The 18,240-nt window shown below is 50.4% G+C and overlaps 1 protein-coding gene across 8 annotated transcripts in view; it reads right to left on the bottom strand.

Moving 5' to 3' along the window:
- The window catches only part of CYRIA (CYFIP related Rac1 interactor A), a 103,452-nt gene extending 86,253 nt beyond the window's left edge, over positions 1–17,199 (bottom strand). For 4 of the 8 annotated variants that reach the window (XM_072767669.1, XM_072767674.1, XM_072767670.1 and 1 more), the window contains exon 1: positions 17,085–17,199. The gene's annotated coding sequence lies outside the window, so the exon portion shown is untranslated. Of the gene's footprint in view, positions 1–10,775; positions 10,941–12,590; positions 12,703–17,084 lie in introns of those variants that run through there. The other 4 variants (XM_072767671.1, XM_072767673.1, XM_072767679.1 and 1 more) reach the window with 2 other exon arrangements.
- Between the last annotated feature and the right edge of the window lie 1,041 nt (positions 17,200–18,240).

Here is an 18,240-nt window from a genome sequence, read left to right as displayed (position 1 = left end):
TATAGGTTAGGCTGCATCGTCTTGTCAACTGTAAAAAGATTATTACTGCCTTTCTGGTTGCCATGTGACTTGCACGTCTGACCTCCCCTCCCACAGAGGGGGACATGATAGAGGGCTTGGCCATTTGCCCCGTTTAGCAAATAGAATAGAAGTAGAATAAAGGAGAAGCTTCAAGAAGCATCTCAAGTTTCTGCGTCCTTGCTAACTCTCTTCCCTCTGTCACGAGCATAACATGCTCCCAGAAGCACTTGTCCCCTCAGCCCGGATGCCAGGATAAGAAATGCAGAACAAGACCACAGAAGCTAATCTGCAGTCCCTGACATGTGACATAAAAGAGACGCTTGTTGCTATAGCCACTGAAATTTGAGGACTATTTCTTATAGCAGCAAAGCTGACTAATATACCACATTATCACACACAAAATCATTTCATATCCATAGGTAGTATGCTGAGGACATACTACCAATGGATATAAAAAAGGAATTATGTCCGTTGGATGGATGAAGTCCCTAAGACCTAACTACAAGTGGTTATGGGATGGGCCCAGAATCAAACAGCAATGAGATGAAGACATTAGAAAGCAATCATAGGTGTTATCGTCACCAAATAGCAACGAGATGAAGACACTAGAAAGACAATCATCGCTCTTATCGTCGCCAAGTGTGATTAAAAACAGGACTGGGGGCAGCCCCAGTGGCCTAGCGGTTTAGTGCCGCCTTCAGCCCGGGGCCTGATCCTGGGATCGAGTCCCGCGTCGGGCTCCCTGCATGGAGCCTGCTTCTCCCTCTGCCTGTGTCTCTGTCTCTGTCTCTCTCTCTCTCTCTCTGTGTGTGTGTGTTTGTGTGTCTCTCATGAATAATAAAACCTTTAAAAAAAAACAGGACTGACACATATTTAGTGTAAAAATCTCTTTTGCAAACTGCAGATTGATTAAAACACTAGCAAACTACACAGGTTTGTTTCCCTGGTTTCTGGGCCATTAGCTGAGATCAGGGATGATATAGTCCAAACACAAGAGATCTATCATGAAAGAAATGCAGAACCAAAGGACTGAGCTTCCATCTGCATTGAACTGAGCCGGGGGGGGGGGGGGGGGGGGGCTCTTCTCAGCTCTTTTGCCCTGTGGCTCAGGGGCTCCACGTGGTCATACTGAAACTTTGCATGGACAGTGGTTGTTCTCTGGCCCTAGCAAGGCTTCCTGAGCTCCCAGAGTAGCCCTGCAGCAGCTCTATGTCACATATCCCCAGGATGCCCATCACATGCCTGAAGCCAGCACTGGGAACAGTGTGTCATTTTACCAGGAAATAAGACCATAAAGAAACCCCGACCTTAAAACCTTGGCAGGGAGGTCATAATTCAGGACAGAGGCTCACAGGATCTGTGTGGAGTGACTAATTCAATTTTCTTACTCCTATTGTTTTAAATCCAAGCCCATTGTTCTCTGTCTTTGCTTGATTCTCTTCTTTCCCTCTTATTTTCACTTTTCAGAAACGCTCCTTTCAACAGGAGCGGGTGAGTCACCTTCATCATTGATTTAGACACATTTCAGGCCGGTTTTATGCTCTCAGTCCCAGCTTACTGACATATATGGACGGCATCCCGCCACAGCTGATCTTTTCACCAGAAGGCGCAGTTTTCAGCAGCTATATTTGGGGGTTTGAGAGAGTTGGCACCCTGCATGCTGCTTTTCATTCACACTATTGGTTTCCTACCCTGACCCAAGCGAGGCTGACTTCTGACACCTCCCTCTGCGCTCTCTACCCACAGATGCTATTTTCATATAGCACCCAGGGCTTCTGAGATCCTGAGTGACCATCCTGGCCTTTTTCTTTCTTTAATATCATAGCCACCAAAAACACAATCGGCCCTGTAGCACTCAGGTACACGTATACACATGTACGTTTTGAAAGTTTTGCACCGGATTGCAGAAACCAGACACTAACATAATGTCAGGAAAAGTCATTCTGAAAGCTGGAAGAAAACCCATACAGGCAGCCAGAGACATACCAAGAGAAGCAAAGTTTGTAACGATTGAGTTGCGGACCCACGTTGGACTTCATCCAAACCTCTCACAGGTACCACATTGCTGCCTCCCAGGCAGGTGAGCAACACTTGCCATTTGCAGAGAGCTCTTGTTTTCAGAGTTTGGTGATGTTCCTAATATCCCCGAGAGGGAGAGCTGCAAGGAAAGAGGGTCCACTCCACCGGCGGGGAGGAGTTGACAGTCTGGCAAGGCTGTGACTTGCTTTAAATAGGTCATTGGTTGGTACAGAACTAACTCCCCATTCTAATGCCAGGTACTGTGAATTTGTATTCCCCCACTTTTAGACATTTGCAACATGCATCTGAGGCCTGGACGTTCAAGTGGTCTTATCTCAAGTGCCCCGATGTATGGTTCTAGAAGTCCCCGTAGAATGGAAGCTCCATGAGGGCATGTTGATCTAGTTACACTAGCACCTGGCACAGTGCCTGCACACAGTCCATTCTCAAAAAAAAAAAAAAAAAAGAGAGAGTTGTTGAATAATTACAAGACAAACTTTTTCCCCTACTTTATCACTTTTAAACAAACCCACCACCTGACATACCAGCCCTAAAGGAATTACTGTCCTCTCCAACTCTCATTAATGAACACTCCGCAGTGTTATACATATATCATACACAGTTTGACGCATTCATACCTCTCATTGAAAATCCAATTTCATTACTGCCTTGTACAGATTTCCCAATGGTTTCCCACAGACTTCAGGATGCCCAGGTTCAATTCCCACTCCCCCAGGCTCCCTTGCTTTGACCCTACTGAGCTACTAGGACCAAGTGCTATGAGTTGGGCCAAGTTGCTCTACGTCTCCTTTGTCTTGAGAATGCAGGATTCCAATTGGGAGCAGACATGAAGGTCTCTGATGTTAGCACCTCACCGGAGGCCACATGTTTTGGCCTTTTCTCCTAACCCATCTGCTTTACACATGTTCCTTCCCCACCTCAGAAGCAGCATAAGCCTCTCAAAGACCAGCGTTCCACTCTGTGAGGGAAAACGCCCTACCAGGGAAAATGCACTTTTTTTTCCAGAAAGGTCTCCAGAGACAAGGCCTTCCAGGTCCCTGGGGATCCCCCCTCCCCAGCTCTCCACTGAGAAGCAGTAAGTGGAAAGTCCTGGCTGGTCTCCTGACACGCTTTGAGGGTTTCTCGAGAGCCTCCTTGTTCCAGCCTGTGGTCAGTTTTTGTAAACACCAGACCCCGGCAGGGAACTGGGCTGTCCTGCTAATCCCTGGGGATTTCTGGTGAGGTCTTCTTCCTCCTGACTCAGTTAACACCCTCCTCTCTGCAACTTTCACTTCCAGCTTTTTCCTGGCACCTTATTCTCTCCCTAGCGAGTCCATCCGTTTGATGGCTGGCCAAAAAGGAACTAGCTAATTGGAGTTTAGAAGTGGCATTCCTTCAAAATAACCACTTTTTTTTTTATCAAAAAGAATCACAAATAGTCTTTAATGAGAACACTTGGCCTTAAAAAAAGAAGAAGAAAAGGAGTGAGGTTATAAATGCTGCACTCTTCCTCTCCCCTAGGCCTGGGCTGGCATCTGGGGATGTGAAAATCAAAGAGGAGTGCCCTTTCCCCCCAGGGTGCACAGACCAGTGTGGGGATAGATCAGGGGAAGAGGTGACCACACAAATACAGTGCAGGCTCTCAGTCAGAGGGAACAGCAGGAAAACACTGAAGTCACAGAGGCCAGCCCTGGACTGTCGCCCTGACATCTCTACCTGCCACCACCCACCCGCCTACTCTGCTACAACCCTTGGCCTCCTTGTTGCTCCTCCAGTGACCTAGGTACACCTACTCTTCTTGCTCTCTCCCTGGAGTGTGCCTTCCATTGCAAGTTACGTGGTTCATCCTCTCACTTCCTACAGACCTTCCCTCATCCCCACTCTTCATGAGGACTTCCCTGACCACCCAACTTCAGCTCTTCCCCCTATTCACCCCTCACTCTATACACCATCTTTGCTTCATTTTTCTTCGTGGAACATATGATATCTGACATATATAAATCTTACTTGTTTACATGCTTATGGCCCATCTTTCCCCAATAGAATAAAGTTTCATGGCAGCAAGGGGTTTTGTCTGTTTGCTTCCCCTGCTGAATCTCCAGAAATTGACAGAGAAGTTCCCATTTATTGTGAGTGCTCAATAAATATTTGTTGAATAAGTAGATGGATGGATGGATGGATGGATGATGAGTGGATGGATAGATGATGAATGGATGCATGGATGGATAGGTGATGGATAGATGGATGGACGGACGGATGGATGGATGGATGGATTTGGCAAGGAGTTGGGGGATGTATCCAGGAGAGGGTAATACCAGAACTGAATCTCAAAGGATCTTTTGGGTAAACAAAATGCATTTCAGAAAGAGAATGCCTAGCCTATGCATGATCTTGGGTAAATCACATCACCACTTTCTTCTCTGTAATATGAAGCTAATGCATAATATTAGCAAGTGTGTGATGAGCAAGGAAAGTGAAACAGAACTTTCAGACTAACTAAAGTGAGCTAAGAGTGGTACAGGCTAATGCAAGATGGGAAAAAGATAAGAGGAACGATGCCTTTCTCCACAACCACCAAATCAAGTTCCAACCGCAGCAGAGACTGAGGAAGCCAGGCACAATGAGGGTGTTAGTTGGGTGGGTCAGCTGAACTTGATCTTGCGGTTTAACAAGCAGTGCTTCGGTCCTAGGCCAAGAGCAAAATCCCAAGCACACTATATAACTGCATTCTAAATTGCTAATTCACAAAGCAAACCACCACTTTTCATCTTCTATTTGCCTTTGTGTTAATAACTGCATCTCCCTGAGTCTTAGTTTTGCCCCTTGTAAAATAAAAGTCCAAGCATCTCCTACTAAATGACACATAAAAGCTTCTAGAACAGTGTCTGTTACTTTGGAAGTGCAGAGTAAAAGTCTGCTATATGGAAATACAGTGATTTCATGAAGTTTACATTAAAGTCGGGAGAGCCATGGGACTCCATTCTGGAAAAAGGCAAAGAACTCCAGCTAAGATTGTATTTTCTGAGGCTTAAGTAGATAGTATTTTCCTAAAAAAATAAGCTTGTGGTCTGGAAGCAGTGTGAACTCTGTGGTGTGGGAAAGTGTAGGACTTTGAGGGCCAAGCAGAGTTGAGCCAAAATCCTGGTGCCCCATTTTCAATCCTATGTCTCCAAGCAAGTTTTTAAAATTCTCTTGACTTGGGGCACCTAGGTGGCTCAGTCAGTTAAGTGTCTACCTTTGGCTTGGGTCATGCCCCCAGGGTCCTGGGATCAAGCCCTGTGTCAGGCTCCCTGCTCAGTGGGGAGTCTGCTTTTCCTTCTCCCTCTGCCACTCCTCCTGCTTGTGCTCTCTCTCTGTCAAATAAACAAAATATTTATTTTTATTTTTATTTATTTTTATGTTTTTAAACAAAATATTTTTTAAAAATTTTCTTGACTTCATTGTCTTTATCTTCCAAAGAGAAAGAAATAGATTTACCTTGCAAGGTTGTCCATGGGGTGAGAAGTGTATACAAACAGACTAGCAAAATGGAATTACTAGGTGCTCAATGCATGCTGAAGAGTGTTATTCGTTGCTACTAACATACTTGAATATTTGAGTGTACTTTGCAAAATGAGGGGCCCTCTAAGTCCTGGGTAATAAAAATAATTCATGTGCCTATACCATGAAATATCAGAAACACTGTAGCTATTTTTGTTTATACGAGCTACTCAGAGTATTTCCTCAAGTTGAGGTTGAACAGATAAATTTATACAACCCACAACCTCACTAGCAGTTACCAAGTGCACAGCACAAAAGGGAGGAAGAAGGATGGGGTCTTGACACAGTGGTTTATTTTATTTTATTTTATTTTTTTACAAGATTTTATTTTTTATTTATTCAAGAGAGATACACAGAAAGAGAGGCAGAGACATAGGCAGAAGGAGAAGCAGGCTCCCTGTGGGGAGCCCGATGTGGGACTCAATCCCAGGACCCCAGGATCAGGACTTGAGCCAAATGCAGATGCCCAACCACTGAGCCACTCAGGTGCCCTGACACAGTGGTTGAAAAGAAGGAAAAAATAGGAGCTATGCATGTAGCACTTCATGGATGCAGGCACGGGCTTACACACTTGCCCCCAGGCACAAGGGAGGAAAGCCCGCCTGGGGACCCATGGGGAAGAAGGTTACCACTGCAGGCCAGAGTCAGGCAACCCTCTCTCCTGGAAGGCCTTGGGCCCAGTCTGGGCCCAGCCTTCCCTCATGTACCCCAGGAATTGCTTTCCACGTCATCTAGGGAAACCTGCTCATTAGACATGGACTGGAATCCAGAGAGGCAGGATGATTACAAAAGGTTAGGGGGTCAGTGGCAGACCTCAGTTCCCCAGGGACTCCCAAAGCAGTGCTTCCTCCACATCCCACTAGGTCTTTCTGCTCCTTGGAAGCTTAGGAAGCAAAACAGAACCAGGATCCCTAGCTCCCTACTCTTCTGTTCCTTCTTCCCCACTCCCCTCCAGGCTCCCAACCTGGCATGAGAGGACCCAACTATCCACATTCCCCAGGGAGAAGGAAGTCAGCAGAGTTTCTCTCTTTCCCTCTCATTCTTTTTTTTTTTTTTTCCTGTTTTAAAGATTTCATTTATTTATTCATGAGAGACACACACAGAGAGAGAGAGAGAGGCAGAGACACAGGCAGAGGGAAAAGCAGGCTCCATGCAGGGAGCCGGACATGGGACTCGATCCTCTGTCTTCAGGATCACGCCCTGGGCTGAAGGTGGCGCTAAACCGCTGAGCCACCCAGGCTGCCCTTTCCCTCTCATTCTCAACCTTTTCCTAGGTCCCCCAAATGGCTATTAAATAAGACTGAATATTTCCCTAGTCCTTTACTTTTTAAAAACTGCTATTAGGTTTTACTTTCATTTATTTCTATGATTTAAAGTAATATGTTCAAATGGTTTGAGTGGTTTCAAGTATGCCTAGAATAAGATTTGACAGAATTCTGTGTTTCCCAAGCAAAAGGATTAGATATTTCTCCCTAAGAAACATAATCTAGTCACTTCCCTGCTAGGGAAGCTCAGAGTTGCCAGATCTCAGTGGTCTCTGGGCCTGGAAACACAAAAGGTCCCTCAGCCCTGCGGGAGCACCCCAGCGGGTCAGTCCCCCAGGGAGCTACACAGAAACCAGGGCTCAGGTTGAGGCAGAGCCTTCCTTGTTCAGGGAGCACCTGGCAGGGGGCTCAGGCCTCGGCGGCACCTCCCAGAATCTGAAAGGACTCCCTAACACATGCATGCACCTGCACACACACATGCACACACGGACACACATTCACACACCGCACCGCACATATGTCTACCTACCTTGGACACAATCACACTCACACACACAGAAGAGTCCAGGCGACTCTCATCTATAACACCATCCTTCCCCAGAGGCACCCCCAAATTGGTGTGCCCTGGTGTCCGGCACCTCCACCGCTCCCCAGTGGCTCCCACGGTCTGCACAAAGGGCCCCAGGATGCTAAAATGCAAGGTCACTTCTCCACTGTGGAGACCCTCTGTCCCGAGTCAGGAGTCACTGCTAAGTGAGAGGATCAGGGTGAGCGCTCAGAGTGAGAGCTACTGACTCCCTTAATGGTGCCAGATCCAGGAGCGTGTGATAAATTCTCAACGTGGCAAAAGCCAGAATTATGATAGAGTAAGTGTAAACTTGGAAGGCAAAGAGATAAAGACGAGAGAGAGAGAACGAGGTTGGTCCCTAGAGCCCTTTACCCACATGTTCTAGAATTAATGCTTGGCTCACAAAAGTGCAGACTATTCCACTCACTTCCTGGGGGTAGGCCTTCCCCAATTGCACAATCCACAACATGGAACTTTCCCTCTCCTTCCGGACACCTCCTTGGCAGTGTCGAGCCATGGCCTCAACTACATCCTAGTCATGAGAGCAGCTGCCAGGGTGGCCCCTCGTCACCTGCCACGCTTGCCGGAGCCTTCAGCGAACCCTTGCTGGGCACCAGTGCAGGTTCTGCGGATCCCACACAAACCAGCCCCAGCAGCATCAGAGGATCAGTGTTGTGAGAAGCAAAGGAACAGCGAGAAGAAACCAACACAGAGTGCGGGAACCTCCTGGCCTCCCTCCAGGCTGCGTGGAGGCCAGATAGAAGCTACGAGAACGCTTTTCACTCTGTTAGGGGCCCCCACCTCAACCCCTAGCCTCTCAGGGAAGGAGCAAGAAAGACTTGGTTGACTTAGAAACAGAGTTCCTAGGGTCCAGAGAAGCGAAGCAAGATGCCCAAGCTGACTCAACAGGTCAAGAGCAGACCAGAGATAAGAAGCAAGACCTTCTCACGCTCTGCCTGCCGCTTTCACTTCCCCTTGCTCACTATTAGGCCCTGGTTCCTCCTCCTAGGACTAAAATGATGAGTAAGATTTAAAAATTCCCTTCTACCTTCCTCCAACGGCCAATGATGAAACTTGACTATAAGCCACATTAGTCCAAAAATTCCCAGCTTATTTTTAGTTCTATGGAAGTTTTTAAAAAATTATTTTGTCCCAGTGAAACTCTGGAAGCTCTGCTTTAAAAAGTTGTGTTGTTGTCGTTGCTGCTGTTGTTTTGTGTCTGTGTCAAGGATGGCCATTTAATTTTTTTTTTCCTACTATAGTTGACCCTTGAATAATACAGAGTTAAACCATGTGGGTCCACTTATATGCAGATTTTTTTGATAAATGCAGTACAGCAGTGTAAATATATTTTCTCTTCCTTATGATTTTCTTAACATTTTCTTTTCTCTCGTTTACTTTATCATAGGAATATAGTACATAACACATATCATATACAAAACACGCATTAAGGCTTTGGATGAGCACCAGATGAATCACGTCACCATGCCATCTGGTACCAAAGGTAGGATGCCTGCGGACCCCATCTATGCCTTCCTAAACCCCCAATCCCAGGGAGGCTGTGTGTTCTTTTGGGCTTTTGAGGAAGAGGTCCACAAACTCTTCTTGAAATTCCTTCCCCATGTCCTCCCTCAACTCAGAATTGTCCAGATTTTAGGGCAGCCCAGGTTGGCTCGGTGGTTTGGTGCTGCCTTCAGTCCAGGGCATGATCCTGGAGACCTGGGATCAAGGCCCACATCAGGATCCCTGCATGGAGCCTGCTTCTCCCTCTACCTGTGTCTCTGGCTCTCTCTTTCCCTCTGTCTCTCATGAATAAATAAGTAAAATCTTAAAAAAAAAAAAAAAAAAAAGAATTGTCCAGATTTTAAAACAACAATATAGTGCATATACTTTGTTATGTATACCCCCCAGCAGGGTTGGGGGCGCTCCTCCTTCGATGAAAAACTTATTCACCTAGAATGGTATAAATAAAAAAAATATGAATACTCTCATGTATGATCAGGCCAGCTTTTGCCTCCAAATGAGCTAAGAAAGACAAAACTTTAACTTTTCAGAGGATTTTTCCATTTTGGACTTACAAATAAGGGAATGTCAGAAAACAGCTTACAACATCATTTATTGTTCTGAAAGTCACTCAAGGGCCCAGATTTGAAACCTCCTCAACACTCCAGAAAGAAAATACACACACACACACACACACACATTCACACACACGCACACAAATAAGATAGAGACTAAGGGTAGGGAGATGGATTACTTATAGAGTAAGCACGACTCTCATTTTACACTCCAGCAAACAATACAGCCAGGCTCAATTCAAGTATAAAACAAAGGCTCACAGCTAGAAATATAAATCCAGAGGGGTAGATTTGGGGGCTTTGTCAGGGGCAATTCAGGAATGTGTCGTCAGGGTAAGGAAGAGCCCCATGTCACTTTCTACCCCAAACAACAAAATAAAGAGCAGCCTACTGGAAGCAGCAAAAACTTTTTAAATTTTCTTCAAAGAGCAGGCAAAAAAAAAAAAAAAAAAAGGAGACTGACATATGTTAATTTATCCTTTACAATATCCCTGAGACACAAATATTATTAACTTCAGCTCATAAATTACAAACCTTACTTAGCAAGCCTAAGGAATTTGCCAGTCCTGGGGAAGAGCCAGGATTTCAACCCAGGTTTGTTTGCTTCCAGGTGAACGCTCGCCCTGGAGCCCTGGGATATTCTCCCAAAATGTCTAGATGCATATTTCACCTCTAGACATCTCGAAGAGTTATGGCCCAGTTGTAGCTTTGGCGAAGCTGAATTCTCGTCCCAGCCTTGGAAAAGCCTCTGATGTTTGTTGGTTCCCGATCTATCTGTCTCTTTCTCTTGACTTCGGTTTTTGCAAAATAGAGGAAGTGGACCAAAGGTGTTGTTCTAGTTTCGAGGACATGGCAAGTCTGTCGTTCTGTAAGCTGAGACCACAGCTCTCTTGCATTCCCATGACCTCCAGCTGTCTCAGGCAGAGGCCTGAAAAAGAAGTTCTACACAGCCTGCCTCAATTGGGTGGGCTCCACGGCTCAGCAAGGCCATATGCCGCACACACCAGAGGCTCAGCTCGTGACTGCTGGATGGCATTCTCGGATGAAGTGGGCTAAGCAAAGGACACCCTCCAAGGACGTCAGTCCAATGCAGAGATACTGCTCACAGGGAAGCACTGAATATACAGCTAGACTTTGTTTTCTTCTTCTTCTTGGTTTTTTATTTTTTATTTTTATTTTTATTTTTTCAGTTTCAAGGTATGGAGGCACATCTAGCCCTCTGAGATGAGGATTTTACCCAAGATGCATGCTTATTAATTAATTCCATGCTCCTCTCATACTCACGGCTCTCATTTCTCATGTGGGTGGTAGAGAGAGATCAGGCTTTGCAGACACACAGATGTGGCTTCAGGCACCAGCCCGCAACCTTCCAAAAGGAGGTGACATTATGAGAGTTCTTGAATACCTCAGCATTTCAGGTTCCCCATCCAGAAGGGGGATATCTCTCTCAAAAGTTTGTCAGAAGATGGCTAAAAGTGATCCTAGATGCTCATGATTCCTGCCAATAATAACTTACATGGCTCAGGGGGTGCCGTGGCCCATGTTTTACCGAGAGGACCAGAGACTCAGACAGATGGGAATTTGCTCATCTCCCAGCCACAGCACGCTGCCACCCTACTCTAGGAGACTGGGGCCCGGTCCCGTGGTTGCCACGGGAGGGCCTGTGTTCCGTTGTCAATGGGAAAGACAGAACCAGATGGGGTGTTGAGGAAGCTGTGTGTTTGTCATTGTTCCTCACGATCCTAAAACGACTGTGCATTTTCATTGGTTCTAAAGCCTGGGAATCATCAAACCACATTGCTTTTTTTTTTTTCTTTTTTCTTTTTTAAAGGACATTAACTTAAAACAATTGCAGTAACCAAGGCATCTGTGAAGCCAAGCCCTCCACAGCCATGTCAGCAGAGACCCTGGAAAGTGGGAGGAAACTGGTGACCCTGCTCCCGGCCTCTGCTGAGCTCCAGCCTCCCTTTTGTCTCTCCCTGTTGTCATTGGCCTTGACTTGCACTCATTTATCTGATGCTCAATCAGAACGTGGAAAAAAAAAAAAAAAAAAAGAACGTGGTTCCCTTTCTGGAAAAGAGAAAGATGTTTCTCTGCTCTTGGAGAGGATCATTTGAAAACACCCTTGGCTCTCCCCATCTCTAGCTCTGCCTCGGCAGTGCTGCTGGCTGAGGTTGCCAGGTTTGCTTCTTCCCCTGTCACTCAGGAAAAGGAGCCCACGGGTGTATTAGAATTATCAGGTTAGATGCCAAAGGGCCCTTCTAAATGATCAAATCCAACCCGCCCGTTTCAACAACACAGAAACCGACCCAGGCAGTGAGGGGCAGAGCTGAGAGCCACGCCTGGGTCATCGGCTGTCCAGGCCACACGCTTTCCCTCCTCTCCCTGCAACATGTAATTCAGGTGCTCTGCAAATGACACCGTAATAACGCGTATTGCGTTGCAGGAGGAGTCGAAACGATCACATTTCCCTCTTTCTCTGGCACATGGCACTCCGTATGACAAATGCCAAGCTTCACGTAGGTATGTGTCTCCTCCTCTGCCTCCCCTGGAATGACAGCCAGCTGCAGGCAGGGATGATGCCATGTTGATTGATCACTATATCCTTCCTAGGGCAGCACAGGGCAAGAATCTACCCCATACGTATTTGTTAAATGAATGAATGAACGATCTCGTTTTTACGCTTGATACATCATAAAACTGCAATTAAAGTCTTCGGGGGCATAGCATTTCCCCAGTTTCATTTTAAAGATCTAATTATCTACACCATACAGAATTTTTATTAGAAAGTGAAGTCATTAAATAAGCAGACACCAGACTCAGGCCCTGAGATAATTTGCAAATAGAGGCACATGTGTCTGCAGCGCTAAGCTGGGCCTCGTAAGGTGAACAGGGCTCCCATTTTTAGCACTCGGATTCACTGGGACAACGGGTTCTCAAACCAGGGAAATCAGGCATCCAAATTACCCGAGAAAGGTTAGTAGTGGGCAATTCTACAAAAGCTTTTCAAAATCTCCATCTTCCTCGACATGGGTTATAATGACAGCTTGAATCCAAATCACCCTCACATTTAAAAGCCACCCACCCACATTTTCTGACCTTGCTGCTTCTGTCCATATATCCCTGGGTTGCACCTGTCATGCTCTCCATTCATACATTTGGTCACAAAATCAGTTCAATTTATTTCAGTGATAACCCAGCAATCTGTTCCTGTGAAAAGGAAGCGACTTCCAGCATCATCAAACATCTTCTCTTAACTCAGACATATCAGACTCCTCTTCCATTCATCACTTCTAGGAATGAAGCCTTGGCCAACTGCACAAAGCTTCGTTAATGCTGCGCTGAGAGCAAAACCCTAATAAAGTCTCTAAATATTTACTATGAGTCTAAGTTACTGACCAGTTCCACCCCCATTAAAATCCGCTCTCCTTCTCCAAACACGATTATTTTAGGTCACTGACACACCAGCCAAGGAAATGACAAGATTGTATACCGTGGCAGAAAGAGCAAGCAGGGCCCAGTTTTAAATTCTGGCCCTGTCACTTCCTAGCTAATGGGCTCTCTGCAAGTTACCTTGCTTTTCCTGGTTTCCTTAGCTGGGAAAAGGGAATGATAAGACTAATGTCACAGAGTTCTGGTGATGACTTGAGCAAAATGTATATACCTATATATAGTAACTTAAAAAAAAGGAAGCTAAACATGCCCAGAACGAAGAGTTTGAAGCATTCATTTTTTCAAGTATTCTGTGACGAAGGAGCCGAGAATATACAATGGTGAAAGGACAGCCTCTTCCACAAATGGTGTTGGGTTAAACTGGATGCCTCCACCACTAAAAGAACGTAACTGGACCACCCTACAGGAAAATGAACTTCAAATGGATTAAAACCTTGAAAGTAAGGCCCTAAACCATAAATCTCCTGGAACATACAGGCGATAAGCTCCCTGACACAGGTCTCGGCAGGGAATTTTTTGGATCTGACACCAAAATCAAAGGCAACAAAGCAAAAATAAGCACGCAGGGCTCAGTCAAATTAAAGGATTCTCGCAGGTAGTAACATATTCTTGAAACTCAGGGTATTTGGGGGCCATTTCAAGTTTGTTCCCCTTTGAGAAAACAAAAATGTTGGTGATTTGCCTAGAGTTGCCGTGAGATGGAGGATAGCCTACCTGGTGAGAGATAACTCGAAGACTAACCAGCAGATGAGGAAGCTGAGCATGGGCAATTTTTAAACTTCCCACATAATGAAGGGATCTCCGAAGGCCTGAAGTAGTCCAAAGAGCAACTGCCACCATTCTAAGAGGACCCAGAGACCCAGCTACTGAGGACTCTTTCCTCATCAATGAAACTAAGTAACAGCAAGTCTACCGTGAGGTGGGCACCATGCCAGACCCCAGAAAGACATATGATCATTTACTTTCTAGAAGGTATCAGCATTGCCATTTTACAGGTACAAAAACTGAGGCTCGGAGCAGTTAGAGGGTCCTTCAGGATCCTACAGCTGGGACGCAGCAGCAGCAAAGTCTGGATTCCTAGCCAACTCCACAATCCACTTTTCCCGTCACCCTGCTGCCCTGTCAGGTGATTCCTGCAGCCTCTGAGAAAGGAGTTTAACCAGGATGTAAGAGGAACCAGAGGATACTTGGGTCGACTAGTCAAAACTCAGCAAGGAAGACCTGGCTCCCTGCCACAGGCCTCGCTATTCCTGCTCACCCACTGAGTGAGGGGCTCCATGGCAATACCCCCCTTCACTGTGAGGGCTAAAGGGCTCCCCAAGTGGGCAGGGGTAAGACAGCTATACCGTAGCCACCAAGCACAGGCTGCCCAATTCAACCTCCGTGGATGACCTAGTCAAGTTGTCAGGGGCCCCAAATCCCCTTGACTTTCCCCTCATCACACCACCTCTCTGACTGCATCATAAGGATCTCTTTCTACATCTATGTTCTTTGGAAACAGGAATAACAGACAGTGTTTTAAGTCCCCAGTCCCCGAAATGGCATTCGGTACAGAGTAGATGCTCAATGAATGTCAAGTGTGTGAAATGAAGAGAATTCAACATCAAGGCTGGACAAGAGGACTTTAGACCATGGTTCCAACCCTGGGATTTCATGCCTTAATGATTCCTAGATCAGTTTTCCATCTCTGGGCAGTTTAGGGTCTCTTCAACATCAAGATTTTCCAACCGGATGAGGACATTAGGGGTGTTTAAGGCGGTCAATCATTCAAAGCCCTCCCTACAGGCTCCTGTGTGCCATCCTTCAGGAACAAGCAAACATGGCCATTGGAACAGACACTGTTAATCCCATTTTAAAGACTAAGATGAGGCCCACAGGTGTGAACTGACTGCCCCAGGGCCAACAGTTGACAATGAGGCTGCTGATTCCCTAGTCTTTTCATGGGACCATAATGCCCCTTCAGCTCATGATCAGCCTGGACCATAGATTGGCAAAGTGAAGGGAGAAAGTGGGTAGCTGTAAAAGAGGAGAGTGTGCAAGAGAGGTGAGCAGCTTCTCTGGAGACTGTGGCTGACAGCTGACAGTCGGTGACCCTATGGCCCTGGCAAACTCTGAACTCCTCACTCAGGGCTGCCTGGGGTGGGGGTTCATTTGGCTCTCAGTTCCCTGACTCAACCAGTTGCATCTAGGCCCCATGAGCAAAAGAAAACTGAATGCTTCTTGATGCTGAGTAAAAAAACAGGAAGTCACAAGTGGCTTGACTCTCCTCTCAACTTGGGTCTCCAGAAGTTGGGGCAGGCAACTCCCTGGCAGCTCGCCCCCGTGGGAGTCTGTGGCATCCTCAGAACACAGGGTTCAGGGGACTCTGCTGTCCCGGGAGGAGCCAGACCAGGCACCCCACAGGGTGGGAAGTCAGGGAGATGGGCCTTTGGGGGTCAGCTCCATCACTGTTCTGTTCACTGAGCAAACACTGAGCGCTGACTATGTGTTCAAACCCGTGTGACCCGAGGGTAATAGCTCACTCGGAGCTGAGTTTTGTCATCTGCAAAGTGGGGACAGCCCCTGCTGCACAGGGTGTCATGCACGTCAGTGAGCTCCTCCTCTACACACGGATTCTATTCTCAGCACCGAGGCCACATGCTACCCACCGGGTGCCTGAGATGGGGGCGCTGCTACCCGCTTCCCAGGGCTGCAGGCAGGAGGCAGCGTGGGCAGGACTGTCCCCACCCCTCTCCCCTCACCGGAGCCCGGGGCCCGAGGGAGGTGAACCTCTGCCAGCCCCCAGCCTGGGCCCAGTGCCCATGTTTATGACTGTTTATTTCAGGGCAAGTAGAAAGGAGAAATTAGAGCCATAAAAGACAGGACAACAGACCAATAAAAACCAGCTCCCAGAAGAGTCAGAAGGAGGAAGAGAGGCAAAACTGTCACCATAGCAACACAAGACAGTCAGAAGCACGCAGGGAAAACAGCCCCTGCTCTGCCTCTCTCCTCTCAGCAAAGCAAGCCTGGGACCCCATTCGGAGCTCCCTGAAAGCCACGGACCCCCCCTAAAGCCCTAGGCCCCAGGCTGACCTGGCTAGCAGTGCCCCCCTCTGCTGGCCCGCATGTAGCATAGGTCCCAGCCTTTCATGAACCCAGCCCAGCTTGCTGTGCCCTGGGGACTCTGCGCTATGCAGATGGCCCAGGCCCTATCCAGAGGGATGATGATGGTGATGGTGAAAGCTGGGAAAAGTTTCCAACAGAGTAAGACAGGAGGGCCACAGAACTGTGGGGGCGACCAAGGCCCAAAACACCTGCCCCAGTACTCTGCCCCGGAGTCCCGGGGGAGCAGGCAAGGAAACAAGGACATGGATGAGGACACCAGGCCCAGAATGGTGGCCCCGTCAGTGCCGGACCCTGCAGGCCCAACATAGTGGCTGGGAGCTGTTCTGAGGATCTGGGAGTGGGGTCGGCAAATTCCTCTGGGGGTCTTAAAGGACAAAGATCTCTTGGTTCTGGCCCCTGGGGACACTGGCCATCAACTCAGGACAGGTTGGAGAAGAATCCAGCGGCCCACGGGCTCATGCTGACAGAGGCTTCTTGGTCCTTCAGCTGGCAGGCAAGACAGGTGTCTCCACCAAAGAGCACGGCTGGCCTGGGACCAGCCTTTTGGGAAGTGGGTCAAATTGTTCCCAAAGCGCAGGATCTGTCTGTAAAGTCCCTTTTGCCAGACTGGGATTTTGAGGAGGAGGAAGGTGCTAAGGCCAGGAGGCCTGGGTCCTAGGCACAGCGGTGCGCCGGCTGGCCAAGAACACCTGGGGCAGGTGGCAGCAGAGGGTCCAGGTGCGCAGGCACTGGGGAGGGCGGGGGTCACCCTCGCCTCTGGGCCCCTGGCGCTGGGAAGGGGACGCAGAGGGTTGGGGCGCCTGGAAGATCCGCTCTGGAGCCGGAGGTGCCTGGCGGGGGTGGCGGCCCCGAGCGGCCGAGGGGTGAGGGGGGCGATCAGGGGGCAGTCCCGGGGAGCCGGGCACCGGGCGCACGGGCGGACCTCGGGACGGGACCGCGGGACACGGGCTGAGGCACTGGGTCCTCCGCGCTCCTCCCAGCCTCCCTCCCCGCACCCCCACCCCGCGCCCCCACCCCGCGCCCCGCCGCGCTCACCCGGGGTCGCCGCCGCCCTGCTCCGCCGCGCGTCCGCCGCCGCTGCCCCAGCCGCCGCCGCCGTGGACGCCTCTCCCGCGGCCGCCGCAGCCTGCGAGACGGCCCCGGAGCCCCGCCCCGGCCCGCCCCGCCCCCAGCCCGGCCCCGCCCCGCCCCGCCCCCAGTCCGGCCCCGCCCCGCCCCGCCCCCAGCCCGGCCCCGCCCCGCCCCGCCCCGCCCCCAGCCCGGCCCCGCCCCGCCCCGCCCCGCCCCGCCCCGCCCCCGCCCGGCCGCACGCGCGCGCCGCGCCCCCTCTGCGCCCCGGAGCCGGTGCCCGCTGCCCCCACGCCCCCTCCGCCGCGGCCTCCGAGGGGGAGCCGGGACCAGCGCTGGCCGCCTCTACACGCCCAAGTCCAGCATTCCCACTAGTCTCTCCCAGAAGCCCCGAGAAAGGCCCCGCGGCCGCGCTCTCACCTCACTTTGGGTTCGGAAGCCGCGGAGCCCTCCCCGCCTCCCGCCGGCCTACCCCCTCCCGCCGGCCTCCCCCCCTCCCGCCGGCCTCCCCCCTCCCGCCGGCCTCCCCCCCTCCCTCCCGCCTCCCGCCGGCCTCCCTGCCTCCCGCCGGCCTCCACCCCTCCCCCATCCCGCCGGCCTACCCCCCTCCCCCCTCCCGCCGGCCTACCCCCCTCCGCCGGCCTCCCTGCCTCCCGCCGGCCTCCCCCCCTCCCCCCTCCCGCCGGCCTACCCCCCTCCGCCGGCCTCCACCCCTCCCCCATCCCGCCGGCCTCCCTGCCTCCCGCCGGCCTACCCCCCTCCGCCGGCCTCCACCCCTCCCCCATCCCGCCGGCCTACCCCCCTCCCCCCTCCCGCCGGCCTACCCCCCTCCGCCGGCCTCCCTGCCTCCCGCCGGCCTCCCCCCCTCCCCCCCTCCCGCCGGCCTCCCTGCCTCCCGCCAGCCTCCCTGCCTCCCGCCGGCCTCCCTCCCTCCCCCATCCTGCCGGCCTACCCCCCTCCCCCCTCCCGCCGGCCTCTCCCCCATCCCGCCGGCCTCCCCGCCTCCCGCCGGCCTCCCCGCCTCCCCGCCTCCCGCCAGCCTCCCTGCCTCCCGCCGGCCTCCCCGCCTCCCGCCGGCCTCCCCGCCTCCCGCCGGCCTCCCCCCCTCCCGCCGGCCTCCCCG

The sequence above is a fragment of the Vulpes vulpes genome, chromosome 8 (assembly GCF_048418805.1).
Source record: "Vulpes vulpes isolate BD-2025 chromosome 8, VulVul3, whole genome shotgun sequence".
NCBI lineage: Eukaryota > Metazoa > Chordata > Mammalia > Carnivora > Canidae > Vulpes > Vulpes vulpes.
Note: the sequence above shows the minus strand (reverse complement) of the source record. Positions and strands in the feature narration are given on the sequence as shown.